Source organism: Opisthocomus hoazin, chromosome 1 (genome assembly GCF_030867145.1).
Source record: "Opisthocomus hoazin isolate bOpiHoa1 chromosome 1, bOpiHoa1.hap1, whole genome shotgun sequence".
Taxonomy (NCBI): domain Eukaryota; kingdom Metazoa; phylum Chordata; class Aves; order Opisthocomiformes; family Opisthocomidae; genus Opisthocomus; species Opisthocomus hoazin.
In genome coordinates, this window is record NC_134414.1 from 105,641,297 (window position 1) to 105,665,667 (window position 24,371).

At 47.2% G+C, this 24,371-nt stretch overlaps 1 protein-coding gene across 2 annotated transcripts in view; it reads left to right on the plus strand.

Moving 5' to 3' along the window:
* The first annotated feature begins 7,866 nt into the window (after nt 1-7,866).
* ERG (ETS transcription factor ERG) overlaps nt 7,867-24,371 on the plus strand; it is a 146,340-nt gene continuing 129,835 nt past the window's right edge. For both annotated transcript variants that reach the window (XM_075431955.1, XM_075431969.1), the window contains exon 1: nt 7,867-7,936. The gene's annotated coding sequence lies outside the window, so the exon portion shown is untranslated. The remainder of the gene's footprint in view (nt 7,937-24,371) is intronic.

Below are 24,371 nucleotides of genomic sequence, written 5' to 3' on the forward strand. Positions count from 1 at the left end.
GACTATCTCCTGTAGCTCCTCATCTTTCTTGAACTGGGGAGCCCAGAACTGGACAGTGTATAATTCAAGGGCTCGGATACAAAATCAAGAAAAGCATATCCCTTTGTGGGATAATCCAAAGTTTTCTGAGACTGTAAGTCAAAAAGCAATGGGGCTTCAACATGTCATTTTTTTTATCTGTGACAGAACAAATAGACTTCATTTAATCCAGTCCAAATGACTGTCCTGAACTAAACATGTTCTTCATTTTTCATTATTTCAGAAGATCCCATCTGAAAGAAATGCGGAACGTGAATTGGTCGTACTGAACAAGACTGAGAGATGTGGTGGTGGGACACACAGAGTACGTGCCACCAACTAGCCAGTAACAGAGACGTCAATCAAGGAGCCGGCTGCAAAGCATCTGCCGTGGCATGCCCATCCATCCCCATACACAGATGGGTCACCTACATCACCAAGTGCTGCATCTCCAGCCGTTACCATCGTCTGCTTCAGACGCGCAGCTTTAGCGGCTGGGAGCAGGGGGTGGGCCTCTCCCTTCGCTGTGGCTGATCCAGAGGGTGATCCACAGCTGTCATCTTCTGCAGCCACCTCTCCCGTCCCCTCCGGCCGGCAGAGTGGGAGCCTTTGCTCCAGTGCCTGCGCCAGTGCCCGGCAGTTTGGCAGAGCAAGTTCTGACCTGCCTGCAGCCCACGTAGATGTCGTGTCCAGGGTATATACGCACCTTGTTTGCACTGCTGCCACAAGGTAGGTGTGAAAAGAAACGTGTGTGTGTCTGTGCATGCATATGTGTGCATGTAATCATAGCTGTGCAAAATCAAGTATCTCCTCTTCGCGCACTGCTGAGCTTTTTGCAGCTTCACGTTCAAGGGGAGGCTGTTTTTCTGCCTCTGACTATAATTTCAGATATTACTCTGTTTTATGATACAGCCGATGAAGAAATGCTATGGAAAACTTGTGCTGAATTATCTAAATAAAAGAGCAGTGCGGTAAAACGAGGTGATTATATATGGGGATAGCTGCAAAGAGATAGGTATAGCGGAATAACTAAGTCTGTATGCTAAAATCACATTCCTTAGAGCCATGTATATATACAGGTCTGCGAGCCAAAGCTGTACTTGCAGCTGTATAGGCACTTGTATACGAACATAAGACCGATTCCATAGACCTGAAGGCAGAATTTATTTTCTTCCTGGTACTATGACAAATGCAGAAAATAGAGGAGCAGACTAACGTAAAGTAAAGAGACAATTAAGATAGTTCACAAATGTAAATCCTATAAAATTTTACTTATCTGAATATTGATTCTCTATTTCGTTACATCTTATTAAGCTATGGCCTCGTCAGAGATCACTATACATCAAGTAATCAAAGGCAATGCAAAAATGTGAGGACATGAGTGAATAATAAGCAAGTAACTTTATGGCATTTAAACTTCTTAATTGCTCTCTATAGAACAGCGCAAGCATTTTATTTTTGGGCAGATGTGTCTTCACGCATTATTTATCTGCAGCCTTTTATACTTAAACACCCATTCTGACCTGAATCATTTCTGTGTGCTGGCTGAATTCTTCAGCAGTACATGAATGCATACTTTAGAAATTACAACATTTTGTCACCTACCCTAACTTCGTCTTTCCAGTTCTGGAAATGCTTTGACTTCTAGCTTTCTCATTCTTAATTTTTGCCATGTGGTTGAAGAAGTTTGCAGTTCTCGCAAAGATGCACTGCTCAGCGTTTCTGTGTTGATTCGCCGGATGAGTTATTATTCCTTGAATCTAGGCAGCGATGCAGAGAAATCCCCGTTTGGAGAGGGGAGGGGAAATGCTTTGGATAAAATAGGAAAAGGCACAAATTCTGCCCCCCAGCCCAAACTGAGAATGAGTCAGAAGTTCAGTTCTGGCCTTGGAAATTTGCACAGAAGAGTTTATTTTGTCATTATTCCAGTATGCTTTGCACACTGATCTTCAGCTTTATCTAGGCTGGGACCTACCTGCCAAAATACAGGGAAAAGAGCTGACAGTTTCATCTTGTTTTGGAGAGTCAGGATGTTTAGGAAGGATTCAGACAAGCATCCCAGCTTTCCCATCACTCAGGTCAGATATTTGACATCTTTTAATTTCTTCCATCATTACCTGTAGCCTCATAAAACCTGTGCTGAAATTCATGTGAGTCTGAAGTGTTCCCTGGACCTTTCCTGCCAGCCTACTGTTTGTTTTTTAATCTCCGCTATCAGCTTAAACAGACAAAAACACTAAAAATTAAAAATCCAAACAAACAAATAATGGTTTCCTTTTCCTTTTAGCCAATTGTTTGGGAAACCGTGCGAATTGTTTGAAACTGATGCAGCAGTCCTGAATATCCATTGGTGTTGAATATCCTGGTGACCAATATGCTATTCATCGAAATAACTTATCTAATCACATATTTAATCAGGTAGGTTCCAGTGTCTCTGCTAATGAAACACTTTCTTTTGCTGCCTTAGAGCTTTTAAGAAGAAATGGTCTTTTCTTCCCCAAGTACAAGCGATTCTCTCATGGGAGGGACTCCAGCAGTCTTCTCAGAGCCTGTCATAATGCTGTCGGTGTCCAGTCTGTGGCTAAAAGAAATCTGTGAAAGCTGTAAAAAAGTCATCCTTTCTACTACTTGAAAAATAGTTGCCTTTTCATATCTAGGCATATAACTGCCTATTTCTCTTGGTTTAAATGTCATTTTTACATAAGAGAACCTTTATTAGTGAATGTCATCCACACCTGTGAGAGGTAATATTTATAAAGGTGTCCCCTTTTTGTTGCCAAACTAGTTAATCTTAAATTGTGTTTTCACAGGTACAAAGTTAATCCTTTCTGCTTTTACTGAGAAAATCAGGTGCTGGAGTTGCATTTTGCCAGGCAAATATGTTACACAGTGGAAAAAATAAAATATTTTCCCCTCTAATCATCTTGTTTCATATCCAAAGAAATAAATATCACTCATGTATCCTACTGCATTGATAATAACTATGATAATTAATGTTACAAGCTTTTTGCAAACATCCTGCATTTTTTCAGTCCTATCTAACATATTGGAGTTGAAATAGCCCGAAGACAAACAAGTGCTAGAACTGCAGCCCACAGAGGGCAACTGGTTTGTCCGAACCCACGTGAGCTTGTGATCTGCCTGGCGCACAGTTCCATGCTGCAGCTCTCAACCCATCCTGCTGGCCTTTCAGCACGGCAGATGTGGGACATCTCTCAGCTGCTGGTGTACAGGCAACCCTGCACTACGGGACGATGCACTCTTTTTTGTGATGTACAGGAGGTCAAAGATAATTCCTCCTGTTTTTTTCCAAAACAGAAAGTTCAAACTTCCATGAACCTCAAAGCACTACACAATATTTGCCCAACAGTCATGGAAACAGAGGCGTGTTGGTGAAAAATGAGGTCTGGGTGGATCCCTCATCCAACTTTGAAATCCCACAGCACTTGCCACTGCCTTTGCCAGAGCCTGTGGCAACCAGGCTAAAACCATGGCAAGCTTCGCATCCCTGGAGCGGTCCAGTCCCCAGTGGGGAGGTGCACGTTCTCCCATTAAGAGACTGCAAGTTATCCAAGGCTGTGCTACATGCTGCATGATAAACGTATTTTCATCGGCCCACCAGTCTGACAAAAATGAGAAAAGAGCTAGTTATGTTTTTTTTTCTTTTTCCAAAAGTGAAAATTTGGTATTTTGGACAGCCCATTTCAAACTTCTCTTTTGAAAACTGTGTTTGAGGAGATGGAAAATGATGTGAACACTTTCTTTCCACATAACATTCCTGAAGGTCCACTCTTCAGCTGCTGCGATCGGCACATTTCCTCCTTCCTCGTGAGAGAAATCTCCAGGAACGCATCTGCAGGGATGACCCTGTCCCCGCAGAGTGCACCGGGGCCAGCTCTGGTGACAACCACTGTGACAGAGCAATGGGCTGCAAGTGACCAGCTGCCAGGTCCTGTGACCTGGGGCTGGCAGCAGGAGAGGGCTTCTCGATGCCCCCGTAGCTATGTAGGTTGGTGGCACAGCAAGGGATGCTCCAGCCTCCCACCTGGCTGGCCCCTTCCTTCTTCCATCCCTTTCCTACCTCATGCTCCAACACAGAAGGAACGACTGACTTTCTGTAGAAACACCGGCTGAGGATTTTAGGTTGGACGTGTAGGGTTTAAAGGATCAGCAGAACACTGGTTCATTGGGCAGCGCTTTAAACCTCACTCCCTGGTTGCAGTTTGACAGGACAGAGAATAGCAGCTTTGCTGGAGGAGGTCCTCCAGCTGGCCTCCTGTCCTCTGTAGTGGTGGCTTCATCGTGGTGGGGCCGCCTGACCCCTCAGCCTGAGGGCGACCGCATAGGACTTTGCATCTGAAGGTGATGCAGGAGAAGACTTGGCGGTGTGGGCACACCGATAGCCGGGAACGCATCTCCTGATGGAAATACAGGATCTGGGGGCACTGCCACAGGTACTGTCCCTGCACCCGCATCCCCCAGGGTGCAGCAAGAAGGTGGCAGCGTGCTCCATGTCCCCTGCTCGACTCTGTTAGTCAAGTTAATAGGAATTATGCTGTGTACAGCTTCACAGAGCAGTTTGTGGCCACTGCGAGTTACTGAGAGCCGCTGCGTGTAATGTGTGGTGGAGCGGGGGGTGGTGGGGGCTGCAGGACCCCCCGCAGCCCACCGGCCCTGTCTGCACCTGTCCTGCTGGGCATTTTCTGGCCCCAGGCAAGGGGCAGCTCACCCTCCCTCCCTCCCCCCCAACGGAGGTATCTAACTGCCCCGCTCCTCCCGGCCAGGGGTACCTAACCGTAGCACCGCTCGGCAAACCTGGTGCCACCGGCACATCGTAAGGACGACGGCCGCAGTCTGCGTCGGGGAGCGACTGGCTTTGGGGCCGTCTCCCTGCTAGATTTATGTTCTCTGAAGAGTTAAGTACATTAGTGCGGGTAATCTCACTCCATTACCTTCTATAAAACCGAATCTGTGATTTCCTCCCTGGTGAGCATTTACCGTAGCGAAATAGGCTACTATTTTCATATTTAAGTCATTGGTAAGTCATAAAATGAGCTCAAGCTGTCTGCCCCAAAGAGCAGAAGCTGCAGGACGGGACAGTGGGTCGGAGCTTTTACCAGGCTGGGCGGTGTCGGCATGGTGCGCTCAGCATCACCCCTCGCTCGCCTGCGCATCCTGATGGCGGCCCCCCTCCTTCTGCTTTGAAATTGACAAAATTCAGAACTTTACAAGGCTTTTAAAAATCCGAGATGAAGCAATTAAATCTCCAGACTGGAGGATGTGAACCTTTAAAGGCCCTTTGCAGAATATCAAAAGAAAGAGAGGATTATATTTAGCAGGTGTGACAGCCCACGCGGGACATTTCATTGCGAAAGGGGCTGACACGAACCAGGAACCGATACTTAAATTAATAAAAAACATCTTGGGGGAAAGGTGTTTTCTTTTCTTTTTTAAGCGTTAGGAAATCACAACGCTTTCTGGCTTCTTCAAAAGCGAAAGGTCCAAATACACAGGAGTCATCTGGCACGTAAAATAAAAAGGGGGGGGGTGGGGGGAAGGAGGGGGGTGGGACACCTAAAAATGCTTGGGATGAGGTTGGGGGGCAGGGGGACCCTGACCAGCTGCCCGTCCGAGAGAGCCCGCTGTGGTTTTTCCTCCTCGGCCTCCCTCGAGGCTTTGCATCGGCACCTGCGGATCCCCGCGTTCCCCCGTCCCGGGGCAGGCCGCTCAGGCCAGAGGTGCAGGACCACGACGTGGGACTCCCCAGCTCCGGCATCTCCCGGCGCTGCAGTGTCCTCCTCCTCCTCTCTCCCGCCACCTCTCCTCCTCGTCTCCCCAACTCCCTGGAGACACAGATCGCTTTGTCACAGGAGCGCTTTAGTCTGATCGCTCTGCTTCTGTTCAGCTCACAACCTACCAAGCCTCCGAGCGGGGAACTCGAGCCGGTCGTTTCGCGGGGAGGTGTCCGCTAACTGCTTGCTTCATTCACCAGTGCGTTCCGAATTTTAACCAAATTGCTGGGTTTTGATTTCCCCAAGCCGTGTGTTTAACGCCCAAAAGCTCGAGTTGTTCTCATGCCCACTCAATGAGGCCCACAGGAGTGATGCTGCCCGCCCGTAGCAGGGGAAGGTGGGGTGGGCAGCAGCACGGTCCCCAGCCCTGTGCCGGGAAAGCTCCGTAGGTGGGTGCTGCGGCAGGGGGTCCCCAGTCCCACTCCGGGGGCGTTTTGTCTCTTCGCTCTGCTCATCCGCGGTGGACGTGCAGCGGGTTGTCGCTGGGGTCCTTCGGGTGGTTGGTCACCCCAAAAAGGCACGGTGGGGCAGAAAGCCATCTCGCTGCGATGGCTGTTCCCAGGGGGAGCGAGAGGGGCGTGTGGCGCCTTACCGGGTACCCTTTGGCATCGAGAGAGTTAAAGGTGCTCGGCACCCACCAGCCCTGGTCTAGGCAGCGTCTAAAACCAGTCCTAGACCCACTTTATTTTTTCCTTAAAAACAGGAAATGGAGCCCCGGAGGCTTTTTAACTGGAGAGGGAGTGAGGAGGGGGTAGACTCGCTCTGCCCAGCCCCAGCCCCGAGCCTGACCCAGACTTGGGGGTCTCTGTGTGTGTGTTTTTTTTTTTTTATTTCTTCTCCTTTTTTTTTTTTTTCCTATTATTTTGGCAGACTTTTTGGAATGTCTGGGAGCTAAGGGCTTTGCTTCATGGAGCAGGATTCTGAAGCAAGAAAAAGAGAAAGTTATAGACTAAACCACAGAAATGTAAACATGTCTGCAGCTAAAATAACTCCACTTTCATTGAAAACACTCCTCGCTCACAATCAGACTTCTGTGTGCTACGCTCAATAAAACTGCATGCTAATAGCAACCAATTAATACATTATGTAGCTCTGCTTTAAAAGCCGAGACGCTTTTAATTATTTTTTAATTTTTTTTTTAATTATTACTATTATTTTTGATTCAGGGAGCCCTGGGCTTTCTGCTCCGCACGCCGGCTTTCGGCGCTGACCGCCGGCTGAGCAGCGCCCAGGGAGAGCGGCGGGCGATGCCCGGCGGCGCGGCGGGGGCCGAGGCGCGCCCGGGGACGGCCGGGGCAGGGCGGCGGCGGCGGGCGGCGGGCGCGGCGCCCCGGTAAGGAGCCCCGGGACCGCGGGTCGGGCGGGACCGGACCGGACCGGACCGACGGGACGGGGACGGGACGCACCGCCCGCTTCTCTCCGGCGTGCGCGGCCCCCCCGCCAGTGCGTGTCAGTGCGTGTGCGAGGTGAGTGCCGCCGCCGGGGTCGGGCCCCGCTTCCCGCCGGGGGCAGGCCCCCCTCTCCCTACTGTGCCCTTTTATTTCCGTGCGTCCCCCCGTTGGAGCCCCGCTTGCACCCCGGTCAGACGCCGGGCTTTGGCGTCACGTCGGGTCCCCGCAACAACCGGGCGCTTGTTCTGCCCCCCCTAAAACCCGCTCTGGTTCCCCGCGCCGGGAGGAGCGGAGCCCCGCCGGGCCGGGCCGCGCCCCCCGCGCCCTCCCCCCGCCGGCCCCGCTCACCTCCAGCCCCGCCCGGCCCCTCCAGCCCCCCCCCCCCGGTGCGAAGCGGGGGCGCCCGGGGGAGGCCGCCGGGGAGCAGGGGGCGGGGGGCCCGGTGCGCCCCGGGGGGGGGGTGCCGGTGCCCGGCGGGCGGAGGGCGCGGGGCCGCCCCGACGGCGGCGGGGGAGCGGCGGGGAGCGGCGGGGAGCCGCGGCTGCCCCGCTCGGCGATTGGCGAGAGGGAGAGGCGCCGGGAGCCCGGGGCCGGCGCGATGGGCTGCGCCCGTCCCGGCTGAGGTGACTCACCGCGCTCGGCAACGCTGCGTCCCCTCGCCCGCTCCCGCCCTCCCCCGCTCCCGCCGCCGGCCGCTGCCTTCCCCCGGCGGTCCCGTCCCTCCCCGGGACCCCGGTAAGTCTTTCCCTCCGGGGATGCGGTGGGGCGGCGGGGGGCAGCGCCGGGGGCTCGGCCGGGCGTTCGGAGCCGGGCCGGGGACTGCCTGCTCGGGCGGCAGCCTCCGAAATGGTACCGTCGCACGCCCCCCCCGCCAGCGGTGCGGGGATTTTTCTTTTTATTCGTGGTTGGTGACAGAAGCGTCGGCGCCTCCGTAACTCTGTCATCGCTCGGCCAGCCGGTACCTCTCGGCTGCCCGTCGGAAGGCCGAGCGGCTCTTGCGCCGGGGTGAAACCTGCGGTGACCCGGGTGGGCCCGGGGAGGGTGGGAGCTGCTGGGGTGCCGCTCGGCGGGGGTCTGTTTCGGCGGCCGGATGACTTTTGCCGTAGAGTTTGGAGAACGCGTGATGATGTTTACAAAAGCTGAGGTCGCAAGTTCTGGCTAACGTAAACTGCCATTGACTGCCGCCTTTGCTGAGAGCCCACGGTACCGGCAAACTTGCTGTTTCTTTAACGAAGTCTTGATTTGTGCTCAAAGTGTCATTCTCTGAATTAACACTCAGTTCTGGAGTTACAGTTGGGAAATTGCATTCTGCCCGTGTAATTTGGGGTCCGTTAGGAAAACCGGGATAGGGCTATGAACTGCACATGGAGAAATGTCACATTCCTTTGGTTTAACCCTTTAACCGCTTCCCTGGTTTCACTGAAACGAGTGAAGTAGACAAAGACAGCTGCTCACTAGGGCTTGAAATGTAAACTTTTGTCCGGGTGTGTGTGTCAGGTACGTGATTTCAGCCATCTGAACTGATATGGAAGTCCGGGAAGTGAAATAGATGTTTGACAGCTTCCGAATTAAAAGGAAATAAATAAAAGCAAAAAAATCCTAAGTCATGCAGAATACGGGACAAATATATTTTTATGTTGATTGTCTGTTTCTTAAAGGACATTTGAAAAACCAAAGGTGTGGTACATGGGAATAGTAACGGCAGTTCTTATTTTCCCTTTCATACACGTATGTAGGCAAACGATGGCTAAGATTCTACACAATTTTTTGAAAAACATTGCAAGAAAAAGAAATCACTGCCTCCAAAAACATTTCAGGGTTTTAGACCTTTGGACAGCATCTCTCCCCACCTCCCACAATATAGTCCCAAAGTTAAACAAATCATATAGTACTGGATAGAGTTACATGTTGCAGGAATTTTATAAATGATCTGTCAGTGTAAGTCCTAGGTGCGATTGGTTGGACTTCTTGCTCCTAAGGTGTTACTTCATTTGGATTGTAATTTATGTAGCATTTGGTTCTTAAAAGATTTGTTCTAATAGATAGATACTAGGCGTATTTTTCTTCCCATGGTTTATAAGCAGTGCTGACTGTGCGGCTTCTCTCTTTCTTTTGACCAAGTCTGAGCTCTTTGTCAGGCACCGAAGAAGTCCGGGTGCGTGAGTTCCACGGAGGAGTTTCCATGGTAGGAATTGTGAGCTTGAAATACAGATTGCTGCAGTCTGGGAAGTAGTGTCTCTTACTGCAAGTACGCTCGTTTGCGTGTGAGTAGGCTGGACCTTTTCTGTCTGAAGTACCAGCTCGGATCCCATGGTTGTTGGTGTCCCGATGACAATTCCACCGAAGACCAGTGCTTTCACCTCGCAGCGCGGATGCGCCTTTGCTACCTGCTCTTCTGCGGGCAGTTTGTTTTCCGTGTGCACACGGAGGTGTGTAAACAAACACACAACCCCGGGAGGGCTGTTGCAGCCCAGGTGGTTTGAACAACGCCGCATGGGCGAGATGCCTGACTGCTGATGAGGCAAATCCTCTCCCACTGCGCCCTCTCCGAAACACCAGCGCTTCGCTACCAAAATGGGGCTGAAAGCACTGGCTCTCCCAGCACAGAGCGGTTCATTTATGTCCGCTTTACGAGGTCCCCGTATACAGCGGTTTCTCTTCTCGGTTAAATGCGCTCTCCAGTGAGGAGCAGAAAACCACAAAAAGCTTTTGCAGTGCTGCTGATGGCATCTGGTGGACCTGGAAGGTTGCGTGTCACGTTTCCTTCCTTACCTTGCCTCCGCGTTACTAAAGGCTCCAGGAGTTACTAGCAGGTAACAGCAAAATCGTTTAAAACGTTTGGATTGAAATGAACCCTTTCCCTTGAAATATCTGTTGGGTTGGGGTTTTTTCCCACTGTTGGGAATCTTTTAAGTGAGTATTTTTCAGTTTTCCAGGAAAAGGCAGCTGTAAGGGCAAACGGTACTTCTTTTAATTGTGCAGGTAGCCATGTGGAAATCTGTGTCGCGAACTGGCGGTGGAAGTTGTTGGCAGGGGGTATGGTCAGAGAGGGCCCTTTGGGCCTGATCCGTGTCAGCTAAGGTCAGCGGTGCAGGCTGAGCCTGGAGTGCCTGGTGCTGCCCACGGTGTTTTTCTGCTGCGCAGCTGGGAAGGTAGGCCAGGGATTAGTTCATGCTTTGTACGTCAGCTTTCCTATACAGCTGATTTAAAGTGCTGTTGTTAAATTTCATGTTGGTAAGATATTTTCAGCCTGAATTATAATGATGTTTGTCTTGGGTTGAAAGAATTACGTTTTTGTGCAGTAACGCCACGCTGCTTTTCATTATACCCGCAACTGGCCACTTTCACAGCCACCAGAATATTTTTTTATTTCCCTGCGTGGTTCTAGCCGTGCGCTTTTCGGCAGGCAGGCTTCCCAGTAAAGTCGAGCATCGTTTTGTCTGTTGTGTGGGTTGAAGATACGAGTCGCAAGAATTTGTATTGCTTTGGTATTTTGTAAGGTAATGAAGTAAGTGGAGAAACTCTAATATATTTCCTTCACAGCGTAGTTAACTAGTGTAGGTAGAGAACTGGCAGCCTAAAATTACCTTACTAAATTTAAATGTGAGTAAAAAGTAGGCAATAGGAAAAAATTAAAGGGTGTATCTAAATATGGAGTTGCGGACATATCTGTTATATTTAAACTGCATTTTAACCTCTTCTATTTATATTTAGTGGTGTGTGTGCAGTCTGGAGGGCTTGAATGAATTCAAGAAATAGTAATTTTACAATGAAAACCAAAGAGGTTGTACTGCTGTGGGCGTGTGCAGGTCCTTGTTAATCAGTGGGTATATCAAAACTAAAATGTATGCAGCGAGACATTTTTTATGTTGTTCAAGAGCGAAACGATATTTGATCTAAAGTAAGCATGAATGGATTTGCAAAGAGCTTGCTTCCCATACGGCCGTGGCAAGCGTGTCTCCTGCTGACTTCAGTGGCACTTTTCCTTGCGTGGAGCATGCGACTGCGCGGTGGGGTTCGTTTGCATCGACGTACCTTTGCTATGGCCCGTTCTGAAATGCCGCTTTTGACTTGAGAAAGCTGTCACGGGAAGTGGATTGTGCTTGCATGCTGCTTGCATCAGGCGAAATCCCTCCTTGGCACAACTTCATTCCAGTCAGGAGAAACTTATTCCAGGAACAAAATACATAGTTATTTGTGTTTGATAATGCATCGTATAAATATTAATTGCCTGCCCAAAGAGAAAACAATAAACATATGTTTTCATTTTAGCTGGAGATGCAACCGGCTTTGATAGAGGGTGGTTTAAAATGAAGGGCCTCGACGTGCAGCCACACAAGCTCTTCAGCTGAACTCCGGGTGACCACTCACGTCTGGGAGATCGCTGTGTGTGGAAGTGGCTGGGGGCTTGGGTTTGAACTGAGGCCTTCTGTTTTGATTCCTTTTAATACAGACACCGAGTGTTACAATATCCAGGTGCTGATTAAGGTGCCTTGACCGTAGCATTGCCATCCGCTTTCTCACTGCCCACTAAACGATGCCACGTTTCTGGGAGAAAGCAGGAGCTGCCGGGATGCTTACGCACCCTGTAATATTGCTGGGATATTAAAAAGCTGCTGCCCCTTTTAGATGCTGCTCTAGAAGATGAATATTGACTTCTGTTGTGTTTCAGATCTGCTGAACTTGTCAGGTAGTCTGCAGCTTTGAACTGCAGGCACCTAATTAGCTGCCGATTTGAAGAAGAAAGGTTGGCTGGTAAGAAATGATGAGCACCCGCAGGCTCGCAGTTCTGCACGAGGCAAGTTAAACAAATAAGAGCTTAAACGTGGTTTCAATCAGCTCTGTTTAGGCACCCAGGTTTCCAAGTTTCTCCAGGAGGTCCGTAATGAAACGGGATTGTTTTCTCTTCACCCCGCAAAGAAACAGCAACAGGAGAAAAATCTTGATACGAGTTTGCACCAGCTTGAATAGTCGGCTGCTGCGGGAGAGCAGTTCGGGGTGCGAGGCGGGACGGGGCAGGGCAAAGGGGTTTGAGACCGATGCTGCGAAGTCAGGGAATGCTGCCTCTGGAGAACGCACGCACGGCTCCGTCCGTGATGAGGAGGGGAGGGGAGGTCGCGGCCATTGCTGCGGCACCCGGGCTGCTGGCTGGGGTCCCGTGGGGTGGCAGCGGCACGGGTAGGTTCCCTTCCCTGTTACCCCCCCCCCCCCCAGTCCCAAATACATTGCCTGCTGAACTCGCATCTTTTCCTGATGCCCTTTACTGGCTGCTACAAGGGGTTGGTAAGGGTCTTCTTTTTTACTAGTATTACGCTGTTAGCAAAGATGCGTTGATTTAGTAACTGCTCAGGTCTTTTTTTTTTTCTAGTGCTAGGAGCAGTGGCTTAGGAGTAGCAGCTTGCTGCCCTGTAAACTACTTATGACAAAACAGTTTGCGAAATCTGATTGATTTCTTCTAATTTGTAAGTCATGTAGGCTTACCAGTTTGAGCTTTTCATAATACCTGCTGGCTTTGCATTGAGTTTATTGCTTTATTTTTAGTTTATTAAGTATGGGTGTACACAGTATATTTGACCTGATTTGACTGAAACAGACTCTTTCAAGAGGTCATATATTTTTTGATATTCAGTAGTTAATACGTGATTTGTTTTGGTGCAGTTAAATGTGTCTGTAAAAATCATGCTGGTTTAGCAAATTGCACAATTGTGTCTTTTTCTGTAAATTACTCTCATTAAATGAGAACAGAAAAAGAAATATGGCAGTCAAACAATTCGCTTTAGACAAATTGCATTTCCATCACGGTTTATACTTTTCTGTGTAATTAAAAAGGGCTTTATAAAGAAAGAAGTCTAGTAGTTATGCAGAAGGAAAGTCTCTAAGCAAAATTCAGTTTTCTAAAGAGGCTTTGTCAGTTCTGAATAAACCCTGCAATAAATTTAAACATGGTGTTTTAAAATTCTGTTTATAAAATGGACTGTTCTCTATAGAGTTCACAAATTATACACAAAGGATTTATAGTAAACTACTAGTAACATTAATATATTGCATTACAACATGCACTGAGAAGAAACTGCAAAATGTGCTTGAAAAAGAAGCTGATTCGCAGGACTCACGCAAAGCAGATACGATAAAAGTTCTCCAGCATTTCTCTGAAGAACTGCTGTTACATTGATGGTTGTGATTGTAGTTGGCTGTTCAGAGGCTTATGGAGGGGTTTTTTCGCACAGGTTTGTGGACATGGCTTTAAAAGCCAGTTTGACAAAGGGAAAAATAAGGGATTTTAAATCAAATCAAGATCTAATTTGGTCCTGATGGGTATCTGATGCCTTTTCCTGAATTTCATTTGATTTGCCCAGAATGTGAAGCTGGGAATTTTGGCCAATGCTCTTCATTGCTTTGCTGCATTTATAAGTTCTCTGGTATTTTTATGTATTCATAGCAAACAGTCTGTAACACGCTCTGTATCTCTTGCAGTCGAGAGAAGCCAAATCTGTCACCAATATGTATGTCAACATCCTGAAACCACAAAGAGCACCCCTTGGTAGGCACAACCAAGGCTTCATTTCAGCGAGGCAATTCATCACCCTCTTGAAATGAAGAGCATGGGGAAATCTGAACCTGACATCTTGGTTCGTCTGTATAGAGAAGTCGGTTCTGTGTGTTGAGACTGGAAAATGCTTTTAGGAGGGTAGGATTCACCTCACCTAGTAGTAGCCACCTAAAATCAAGCCTCTAGCTGTGTAAGTCCCCTCCCTAGCCAGAGGATGGGTTAATCTTGCCAGTCTGAGACAATGATGCTAGTTTGTGAAAGTCACTGAAGACGCAGCCTGTATCCATCAATTTAGGTGGGAATCCAGGTTGCAAGCCCAGGTGTTTGGCGCTGTGTTCTGTATCCAGGGATTGATCCCGGCCCCAGCAGCCAGTCTTATGGAGACTGAGGGAAAAACGTAGGTAAAAGTACAGCAGAGAGACCAGATGAATGCTTTACACTCTGACTGGGACTGAGTCATGTTGCTTATGTATTATTTTCATTTTAAAATTGACCTAGTATATAATAGTTTCATTTTTGCTGTCAAACTAACTTTTTACTGTCCAGTTTTATCACCAGCAATAGAAACATAAGAAATAGCAATGGAAAGCCCTTTTATGGTTTCTGCAATGCTGTCTCTTTTAACTTTATTGAAAAAATTGAAAAATGGAAACATTAACTATCATTTGTTGTATCATTAGAGTAAGGTAGGAATGGATTAATACTGCTGTCTTTCTGTTAAGATTCTGTTCTGCTCATTCATATCCATTTAAGTTTTGTTGTTTTTTTTTAAAGACCTAGCAGGAGAGAGAGACAAGCTTTGCATTTGTTGTTTGCTTGTGATTTCCATGACAGTTTACAGGAAGGACAGTTGTACCGCAGTGTGAGCCCGGGGAGCTCAGCTCGTGGTTGGTCCGCGGAGCAGTAACGTGGGAGAGGGGGTTAGGTTTGCCGAAGGGCGCAGGAGCTGGGACGAGGGAGATTAGATCCCTCTCAGCTACCACCACCCTGTGCAATGTGCCATGCCTGGCATCAGGTGGGGAACTGGTGGGCAGCGGCACTGCCCCCTCAGCCACCCGCAGGGGTGCATCCAGCCACCCCCCTTCTGCCCCTCATACTTAGTTAACGAGTCCTAATGGGTTTTGGTCCAGGGTAGGATTTATAGAACTCACTCTTTACTGTGTTGGTTCCACAGGACTAAAGAGGAGTGAGAAGTAGTAAAAATCTATTTTGGTCACTTAAGTAAGCAGACATGACTCAGAATACTCACTGGGAACAGATCTGCTGGATGAAAAGGTGCCATTTTTACATAGTCACTTTTCTGACCATGCCCTTCAAACTCTTACAAAAATAGAATACGTTCTCTGGCACTTCTCTTGGAAAGCAGAAATGGGAGTGAGAGCAAGGATGTTTGCTGCGCTTCAGCCCCTGCTTTGAAACCGGACAAACTGTATGCAGGTTTTGTAAGGCATATGTAACATATGTTTAACACCAGGAAAAATAGAAAGAAGGCATTTGAATTTTGTGAGGAGGGGGTTTGGGCTTGGATAGTTTTACCATTTGTAGTGGAAAAGTGTGATTCCTAGTTCCTGCCTGTTAACGGTCGGATGAATTCTGGCTAGCTCTCTGCGCCGGTTTCTGGTACCCTTGTGTCCCTGCAGAAGAGCAGTTCCTATCGGTCGGCTCCTCTGAAGCACCGCGAGGCTCCTCTTGACTGTCGACTCCGGGCTTCTCTTGGGCCCTGCGAGGCGAGTGGTCTGGGCTAAAAATGAGCTGAAACCACATTGACGTAAGCCGTGAGTGTTTATGGACCTGTGAGGAAACAAATCATCGCTGCCAACCAGGGTCCCGAAGAGGTACGAAGCGCGAGTGCCCCCGCACCGGTGGCTCTTTGCCTGCTGTGGACCTGCCCCAGCCAGATCCCCGTCCGTATCGGCTGTCGTCTGCGTTTCATGGAAAGGCAAATCATTTTGCAAAAAGTCACTCGCAGCTGAGTAGGTGATACTGAATTTTTGAACTCTCGACTCTTTTTTTTTTTTTTTTTAATGGTTTGGTAGGGAGCTGGAGCCTGGCTGGTGCACAGAAACTCAAAACCAGTGGTGTGCTCCACCACGTGTGCTTATGGGCGTTTGTGCGTCCTGTTGTTCTGCTTTGGACCATTGCTCTCTTGAAAAGAAAAACAACAAGCCTGTTTAACATATTTACCATTTTCAGTTGGTTTTACATGGAAACAAACCCCCAACCCATAAATTCCTCTTCCTCCTCAATTCTGGAATAAGCCATGAAAGAATTTGAAAACTCTGAATTTCTGTTCAGTGGATGAAATTTTGCCCTTGCTGAAGTGGCTGAAGCTTCTTAGGTGGTTTTTGGGGGGTTTCCACTGGACCCACGTTTCCACTGGGCTTGGAAAGCTGTGGAAGTGTGTTCACTGCGGTGACTTCCTTAATTCCCCCCAGTCACTACAGCATTTAAAAGCACTGCCTTTTTAGCACAGGAAGCAGACACGGCTTTTTCTCTTGATAATATTTCCCTTGTAGGAACTCAGAGAATTTCCACTTTCTCTGTTTGGGTTCATCTTTCGTGGAGGAGGAAACGCGGGTCATGCACCTGCAGGTATTATGGCTCCCTCCTGCTCCACCTCTGGCCCCCATCCAACCCCTCAGCAGCAAGCAGTCAGATTTGCTGTCAAGGTCTCCTGCTTTAATTCCTCACAGGGCCCAGTAGCTTCCTATTGCAGGGGAATCCTGGTTTTTCTGTTTTAAATTTGAAAGGCGTTTTGGATATGATGACATTTACAGCCGAAGCGCATCACCTTGTACATGTCAACTCCTTCCCTTGCAGTGGGACAGGTGATTTCAACAGGCCAGAAAAGGGAGGGGAAGCACGACAGGCTTGGGGGACATGCGGGAATGTCACTAACCCAACACTGAAGGACCATGAAAATGGACGTCTCTTCTCAGCCCCGCTCGCGTTGGCTGGCAGGGAGCTGAGACCACCACGGGGAAACTTAATTTAAACTCCATTTTTCGGATGGAGCTGGTTTAGAAGTTTGCTGTGTTCAGAAAGCCTGTGTGCCTCTTCTTAGCAGTGCTGGAATGGTTTCAGAAGACAACGTCGCCCATGGAAGAGCCCCTCCATTTGCCTGCCGTCGTGGGCTGGGCACGGGCCCCACTGCTCTGAGCCCGGGGCTGTGCAGCTGCTGGCGGGCCGGAGCTGGCGGTGGGGTTTGGCATGCCCGTGTTCCCTCACCACAGTGAGCTGAAGTTTTTAACAGTTTTTAAAAGTATACCCCCATATTTTTGCATCTGCATGTCTGATGGTTGTTTGCCAGGGGCAGGGAGAATGAATGAAGAACTTAGCTCTTAGGTAAACAAACTGTTACTGTTGTGCTGCTATAATTACAAGCATTTTAAATTAGGTATTGACAGCAGCTGAGAGCTGGTTCTCCACCATGCCTGCTGGCAGGTAGTGAGATGTCTACCAGCTCCCAAGGGGAGCCTTATTGCAGGCTGTGGGAATAACTCATTAACCAGTTAGTCTGTGACGGTGTTGCTCCACATATGGTCCGACGGGCTGCTGGTGGTCTGGAAGACATTAGAAAGTGGTCTGAGGAATGACTGCACAAGAAAGGCAGAAACAGCCCCACGTAGACAGATTCACATTCCCTCACCGCTGGCAGGTACCTGCCCGTGTCAGCAAGTCGCCCTGAGTCAGCAAGCTGTGCCGGGATATAATTGCCTCAGCCCCCCGGCTGAGCCCAAATGGATGGGTCCTGAGTAATTGCGTGTGAGGGGAACCTTTGCCTGACCACATCGGTGTGGAGCGAGTCTTCCTCCATTAAGGAGGATGAATGCTTTGCCTCTTCTTTCATGTGTTTTGGAAGCACGGGATGGGCTAAGGGATGCTGCTTCTACATCCGTGTTGCTAGCGGTAATGAATGCTGTGGGGAAACGGATGGCGGCGAGCCCATTTCCTTCACAGTGGGAGGAAAGTAGTAATTCAGGAGACCATTAAACATTAGAAATACCTCTACAAGGTCCCTACAAAGATACACTCCATTTGGGTTAAAGTCCCGTAGGGCCAATTATCTTGGAAGAACATAAGAACTTAAACAAAAGCTGATTTGGGTATGCTGCCCACCAACGGATTTGAGCAAAAATGAATGCAGTGAGAGAACACTCATGTGTATTATGAAAGTGAGAATATTTAGAGTAGGTCTGTGGAATAACCAACTTTTACTGTTCCCCCAGGATCAGTGTGCACAGGAAATATCTGTGGCATGCTTGCTTTTCCTGGAGATGACAGCAACCCTTTGGCAACCACTTTGTAATACGTGCTCAATACTTTTCAAAAATTTGGGCAGTTGTTTTATGAATGTGCTTTGATTTTCTGGTGCCGGAGCCTTTATGCTTGGCTTTCTACCCTTCCTAAACTTCTCATTCCCATTCTGACCTTGGACACTTCTCTAGTGCATTTTGGTAGCTGTGATGGTGCCTGCATTTTTCTCTGCGCTATAGTTGGGATGGGGTTTGAGGAATAAGCGAAGCCAACAAAAGTCCCTTATGCTTCTTGTGTGAAAATAACCACTATGGCCTGTGCTCGTCTCTGTCTGGGTGGCTCTGGACTCCTGGAGATGGAGACATGACTTAACACCCTGTTGTGGCTAGAGGACTAGGGCAAACAAATTTGAAACACTTTGTTAATGTTTTCTAAGAGTGGGCTGAGTAATTTGCACAAGACTACAAAGCGGAGCTTGATATAGCACTGGGGTTGAAGTCTGGCTTTGCTTCAGCTGCTAGACCACAATTTTAATTGAACATTCAGCTATTTACAATTAGACCTGAGCACTGGAGTGCACTGAACCTTCAGGCAAGGGATTCTGAAAATGAGTCAGTTCTAAGACACTGAAGCAACAAGTTCCTAAAAGCGTTTACTGATGCAAATTGCTGCCTGGTCTTGAAATGGCTTCTTCCATTTAACATCATAAAAGAACTTTCATGAGAGAAGACACGATAAACAGTCTGAGGTCTCATAAATGAACATGCAAGCCTGAAAGGTTTTAGAATACTGCTTGCTTAAATAAGAGTCATTAACGTTGTAACTGATAATGAGAAAAATGCTCATGCCATTAGTGGTTTACCACTTTGGTTCCGAAAGGATAAAAACAACTTCATAAAAGAGACCACAGACTGTCCATTTTCAGCCTCAGTGCAGGCTGAATGCTTCAGAAAATACGAAGCCCATCATTTAAAATAGTAATTCAGTATTTGTGTTTGGGAAACATGGTTGAAAAGCCCTTTGAACGCGCAGGAGTGTGGTGGTGAGGGGCTGGATGGCTGGAGCTGAGGGGAAGCGCCACGGCTCGCTCTGGTGTCCTTGACCCAGCACTGTGGGGAGCCCTGGCTCTGGGTGTCCTTGCCCTTCTGCCTTTGGGGCCCTCGCCGGGCTGGGGAAGTCCGTCTCCCCTTTTCCTGGTACTGGTGCAGGGCTCGGCAGGTACGTGAGGGCATCCTGGGATGCTTTCCGCGTTGGCCTCTGTGTTGACTGCTGCAAAAGCGGTTAAGTTTTTTAGAAGTGATTAAATTTCAGTCCCAGGTCAGCATGCTGATAGGAGAAAGACAAGATACTGGGTCTGGGAGGCGGTCGGTGCCTCAGGGCATCGCTGGGACTTGGTGGCTAAGGAGGTGCATCAGTGGCAGGATCTCGTTTAGTTTGTCCATCTGGACCACCTGCTCTTTTCTTTAAGGATGGCCCCTTCCCCTGCTTCTGCACCCCTTTTTCCCCTGGGCAAACTGGGCTGGACTCCATCCCCTGCTCAGGTTAGTAGAAGGACTTGCGTTGACCTCAGCCAGGACTGACTCAAACCCTTGAGAAGATCTGGTATTTCCTCCTGGGAAAGCTAAGTTTGGGACTCAGTGCGCTTGTCTTTAGTGAGGGCAGCCGGAGGTTGAAATCTTTTCTCAGACTACCTTTGTAAATAGAACTACACCGGGTTTTACTGATGCTTTATGCAGCCCTATTACATTGACTACAGCATTTGCTCTTACATAAAAATGGAAAGTTTCCCTAGCTCTCCTATGAAAATGACTGTTGTGCCTTATTCAGAATGAAAATCAATCAGGAAGGAACACAGCTGGGTGAATGACAAGAGAAACAGAAGAGTGCCAGGGTGAATTTTTATGGAAATAATCTCTGAATAGTATTTCCATGAAAAGGCAACTTACTTGCAGATGCAGGCTGTGTTTGTGTGAGGGAGAGTGTGATGCACCACACCCTGCATCTGTCAAGGTCTATAAACTTTTCACATATTGTAAGTTTAGGCAACACAAAGGCCATATTTAAGACACAAAGGTTTTCTTCTTTATTTCAGTATAATTACGTTATCCCCAAAGGTAGAAAATACAAGCCAGGGGAAAATAAAAAGGGGAGTTTATGGGAGAAACATTTCAAATATAAAGTAAACTTCAAATATAGTTTGAAATATAAAGTAAATTAATCTACAGAAAAGGAAGTTTTTAGTATCATGAAAAGATACTGACTTGACCTTTCAACAGCATCGTGGTTATAACAACGACTTGTGAGTCTGTCTGTCTCAGGCTGTGTGGTGGTCATCTTAGTGATGGAGCATGAGTGGCTTAAAACTGCAAAAACTTTTCCCTGTTGATAGCAGTGGGATTTTTCTCATTCACATTTGTAGAAACAAGGTTATATAAAAAGCAAGAAATGAAAGATGATTGATGTTAGCGTTTAAAAGACAGGGGAAGGGAAAAAAGCAAAATGGTAAAAACATCAGCCCATACTTGAAACTGCCACACTTAGATCTACTTAAACACCTTTTCTGGAGAAGATGTAGCCTTCTCAACGATCTGGTTTCCAAATGGCCTGACCGGTTTTACTGTAAACTTACTGGCTGTCAGCGGAGCTCTTGCAAAGGTTGATTTTTGGAATCTGTAAATTTTCCCTTGTTTCTGGGATTTTTTTCATGTTGTACCAATCAAGGTTGCAGTGTGCTGAGAGAGAAGTTCTTGAGACAGCCTTGGAATTTGTCAGCCTATTCCTGCATGTCACTTTCTGAAAGAAATGGGAATGCATTTTTTTTAAATTTATAGTAGTTTATAACTGATGTCATTGCTATTCTAAGAATAATAATCAAGGATTGTTACACTGACTTGATTGTTTACATTTTCTTTTGACACTGCCAGTGATAAGCTAGAGGTAATAATACTAAGCATGTTCACCTGTCATCTTCTCAAAACTTGTCACCATCAAACAGAGTATGACTGTGCATGGGTTTTAAAGATAAAGACATTTGTCAAATGCTATAATGTCTTCATAAAGGTCTGCAACAGAGATCCCATTACAGAAAAACTTCGGAATGGGTAGCCCTTGACATTTGTAGTTGGCAGTAGATGAGTTTACTGCCATTTTTAAACAATATTAGATTTGCCAGAACAAAAAAAAATGAAAAGGAATCTCAGCAGGAGACTGTGAAACTCTGAGCAGGTTTGGTTGTGGCATTAAAATGAGTTAGAAGATGTGGTCTGTAAGGGGATGGTAGGTCTGCTGCTTCCCCATGCTGATGCAGGTGTGTGCCCTGCATCCCAGTCGGTTACGGAATTTGGGATCCGTGTTGTTGTAGGACCTTGCAGCAAGGAGCCATGACGATACGATGAAGTGATGGGGAATCACCCACCAGCAGCACATGGGAGCACATCCCCCCTCCCTAGGTGACAATGGACAGTGTCCTTGCTCCTCTCTCTGAACCTTCCAAGCTGGCATGAAGCTCATCTAATAAATGCAATCAGCTATGGAAAATGTATTGGTAGCTTGTGCTGACATGGGTGGAACACATGTGAGTATGGAAAAGGGGATCGTGTTACCCCATGTTCAGCTCCACAGCCTTTCAGCCAGCGGAGAACTAAATGTTAACCCTTGCAAACCTCTCCTGATGAACACAGAGAAGGCAATAAAGTGTTTCTTACCTCACTGAGGTTTGACTTTAAAAGGTCTCTATAAGCGTAGAAGTGCCGTGGGGAAACAAAAGTACAAGTGGCTCAGCAAATACCGCGGATGGCAATGGCTGTCCTGGAGTGAGTGAATACAAGGCTGGGTTCAGTCTGCTGCAGTCAATAAGCTGTCTGTGCTGCGCTTTCATGCTCTGCGATGTCAGAAGAGCACTGGAGTGAATTACAGCCTTCTGTTTACTCTGGGACTGTTTATCGTCCCTTGTGTAGTTGGAGACATGTTTCACTGCAAGAAGCAATTCAGAGGACTTTCTCCTAAAAAGAAGAAAAATCAGTTTATATCAATGCATGACTTCCTACTATCTCTGGTTCACCACCCCCTCCTCCCCCCCAATGCCCGCAAACGTATTCATGCATTGCCTACTTAGCACTAGAAAGGGGATATTACATCTCTAGGTTATTTCCCCCGTGCTTTTATTTTTCAGCCCACTACAGGAAGGGTTCATACCAGAAAGATGTTTTTGTTCCCCCACCTTGGGTTTCAGTCCCAAGACTGCCAATTAAATTATCCCATAAATCCTCCATTATAGGTAGTAAAACCTAATTTTAGATTTCCTGCCCACTCTAGTGTCCTGCCTGATTGCTACCAGTTGGATAGAGGCTGAACCTGTTAAGCAGACAATTGCAGTGAATTGACTGTTTCTTTCTGTGCCACATGTGGAGAACTTTTTAATATGTGGCGTTTGGTCATAATTCTCTCTGGCTATTTTCTACCTTTTAGTTGCTCAAACGGTTTTTTAAGGCTGAAATGTAGACATCTGTGATTTATTCTTTTGTCAAAATCTTTGTGAGAGAAAAGGTTGTTACCCTATGGATTAGGAAGAATGTTAGCCTGCCTGCCACCACTAAAACACTGATAGTTTAAAATTAGTTTCTATATCATTCCAGTTTCAAAGAAAAGCCTTGTATTAATAGAGATGACACATTTCTGTGTAAGCTGAGAATATTTCAGGTTATCTAAATATAAATGCATTCTTTCTTTTCTTGTTCAAATAAAAATATATTATTTAGCTGCAAACAGTGCTAATTTTCTTGAGGGCAGCTTCTGCTAAGCTTGTTCTCATTGAGCAGCATTTATTTTACATGCAGTCTCACTAAAGATTCCTATTTTATTCTGAGTATAAGCAACTGCTAGCTTGGTATTTTTCTTCATAAGCTTTACTGAGGACAAATAATAAATGAAGTTGTCACAACAAGTGGGTTTATCATGCGAATAAGGTGTAGGTATCTGTGCATAAGTGCCTTGGTCTTTGGACAAAAGGATATTTTCATTCAGCATGGAGAACTGCTGTCACTGAGATTGAAGTAGAATTCAAGAATTTGTATGTGAGGAAAACCGGAGCCTAAAATACTATGAGAAATTAACATCTTCCTGTCGTCTCTGCTAGATTTTTTGTTGTTGCCCTGCTAAAATTCCTGACTCATCCAAATCACAGATTTGGATACTGTAGATGTACCTGAGTATATCTTGTATCTCCACAAAGCACTGTCTTTCTGACAGGACTTCCTGCCTGAGTAAATTAGTAATGTTTTAACAAGTCTGTCTCAAATTGGGAAGGTACGTGGCAGTTGGCAAGGGACTTTTTCATCTCCAGAGTATGGTGACAGGAAGTTTAGTTCAAGATTCAGGGTCCATATAACCTGACGGGTATTTGCAAAAAGGAAAAATACTGCTAAGAGGCATCACGTTGAAGGAGCAAACACTGCTTCTCAGACTGATGTAACATGTGTGCCAGACCAGGACGTTCCTCCGAGATCCAGCTTTGGTGATCCATCAGCTGGCTTGCATAAGTACCCTTCAGCTGAACCTACTGGTGACAGCTACGGCGTGTGCTGGTGGTGCTCAGGGGACGACATGGACTTGTCGCTTCGGCAGCGTCCATCCTCACTGGCGGGCAGGGCTGCGGGCACAGAAAGGGGTGGTTCTGTTCAGATGGGCAAACTCATGCTTATTCATATTCTTCTTAATTCATATCCACAGATACCAGCAGTCTGTGAGCTGCGAAATGAATCAGCCCCCTTCGGCAGTGCTGTCCTGTGTGGATTCTCTGACGTCTAATTAAGGCTGCTCCTTATTAGTTTTGCCTTCAGTGAAGGCACTGGCAGTGTTTCCCTGCTGCACCTAGCTGTTTGTTTCCCTCACTCTTTATGAAATGTAGTATTTTCAAGTCTACTAACCCTCTGTTAAATTTGGGGAAAACTAGGCCATGATTCCTAAGCTAATGGAATAAATGGTCAAGAAACACTCATATATGCACACAGCATGACATCTCGAGTCTCACTGCGTGAAGGACTAGGCTGAAAATGGAACCACCATGATCTCCTTCCTAAATGCATCTTCTCCACCCAGCTTTGTTTATTGTACTGTGATTCTCTATGGGGAGATTATCATTTCTTGAGTGATGTCTGAAGCACTGTATAAAAAATCAAGCATACACAAAGACTAACAAAGAAAAGAAGAAAGGAATTTTGGCCTCCCAGTCGCAGCACTGTTCCTTTAATGGTTGTTGAAATATTAGGTGTATCTTTCCAGTCATATTATTTGTCCAGTTTAGGAACCTGGAAATAGGAGAAGGGATGGTCACATTGATGCTCAGAAATGGAGAACAGACAGAAA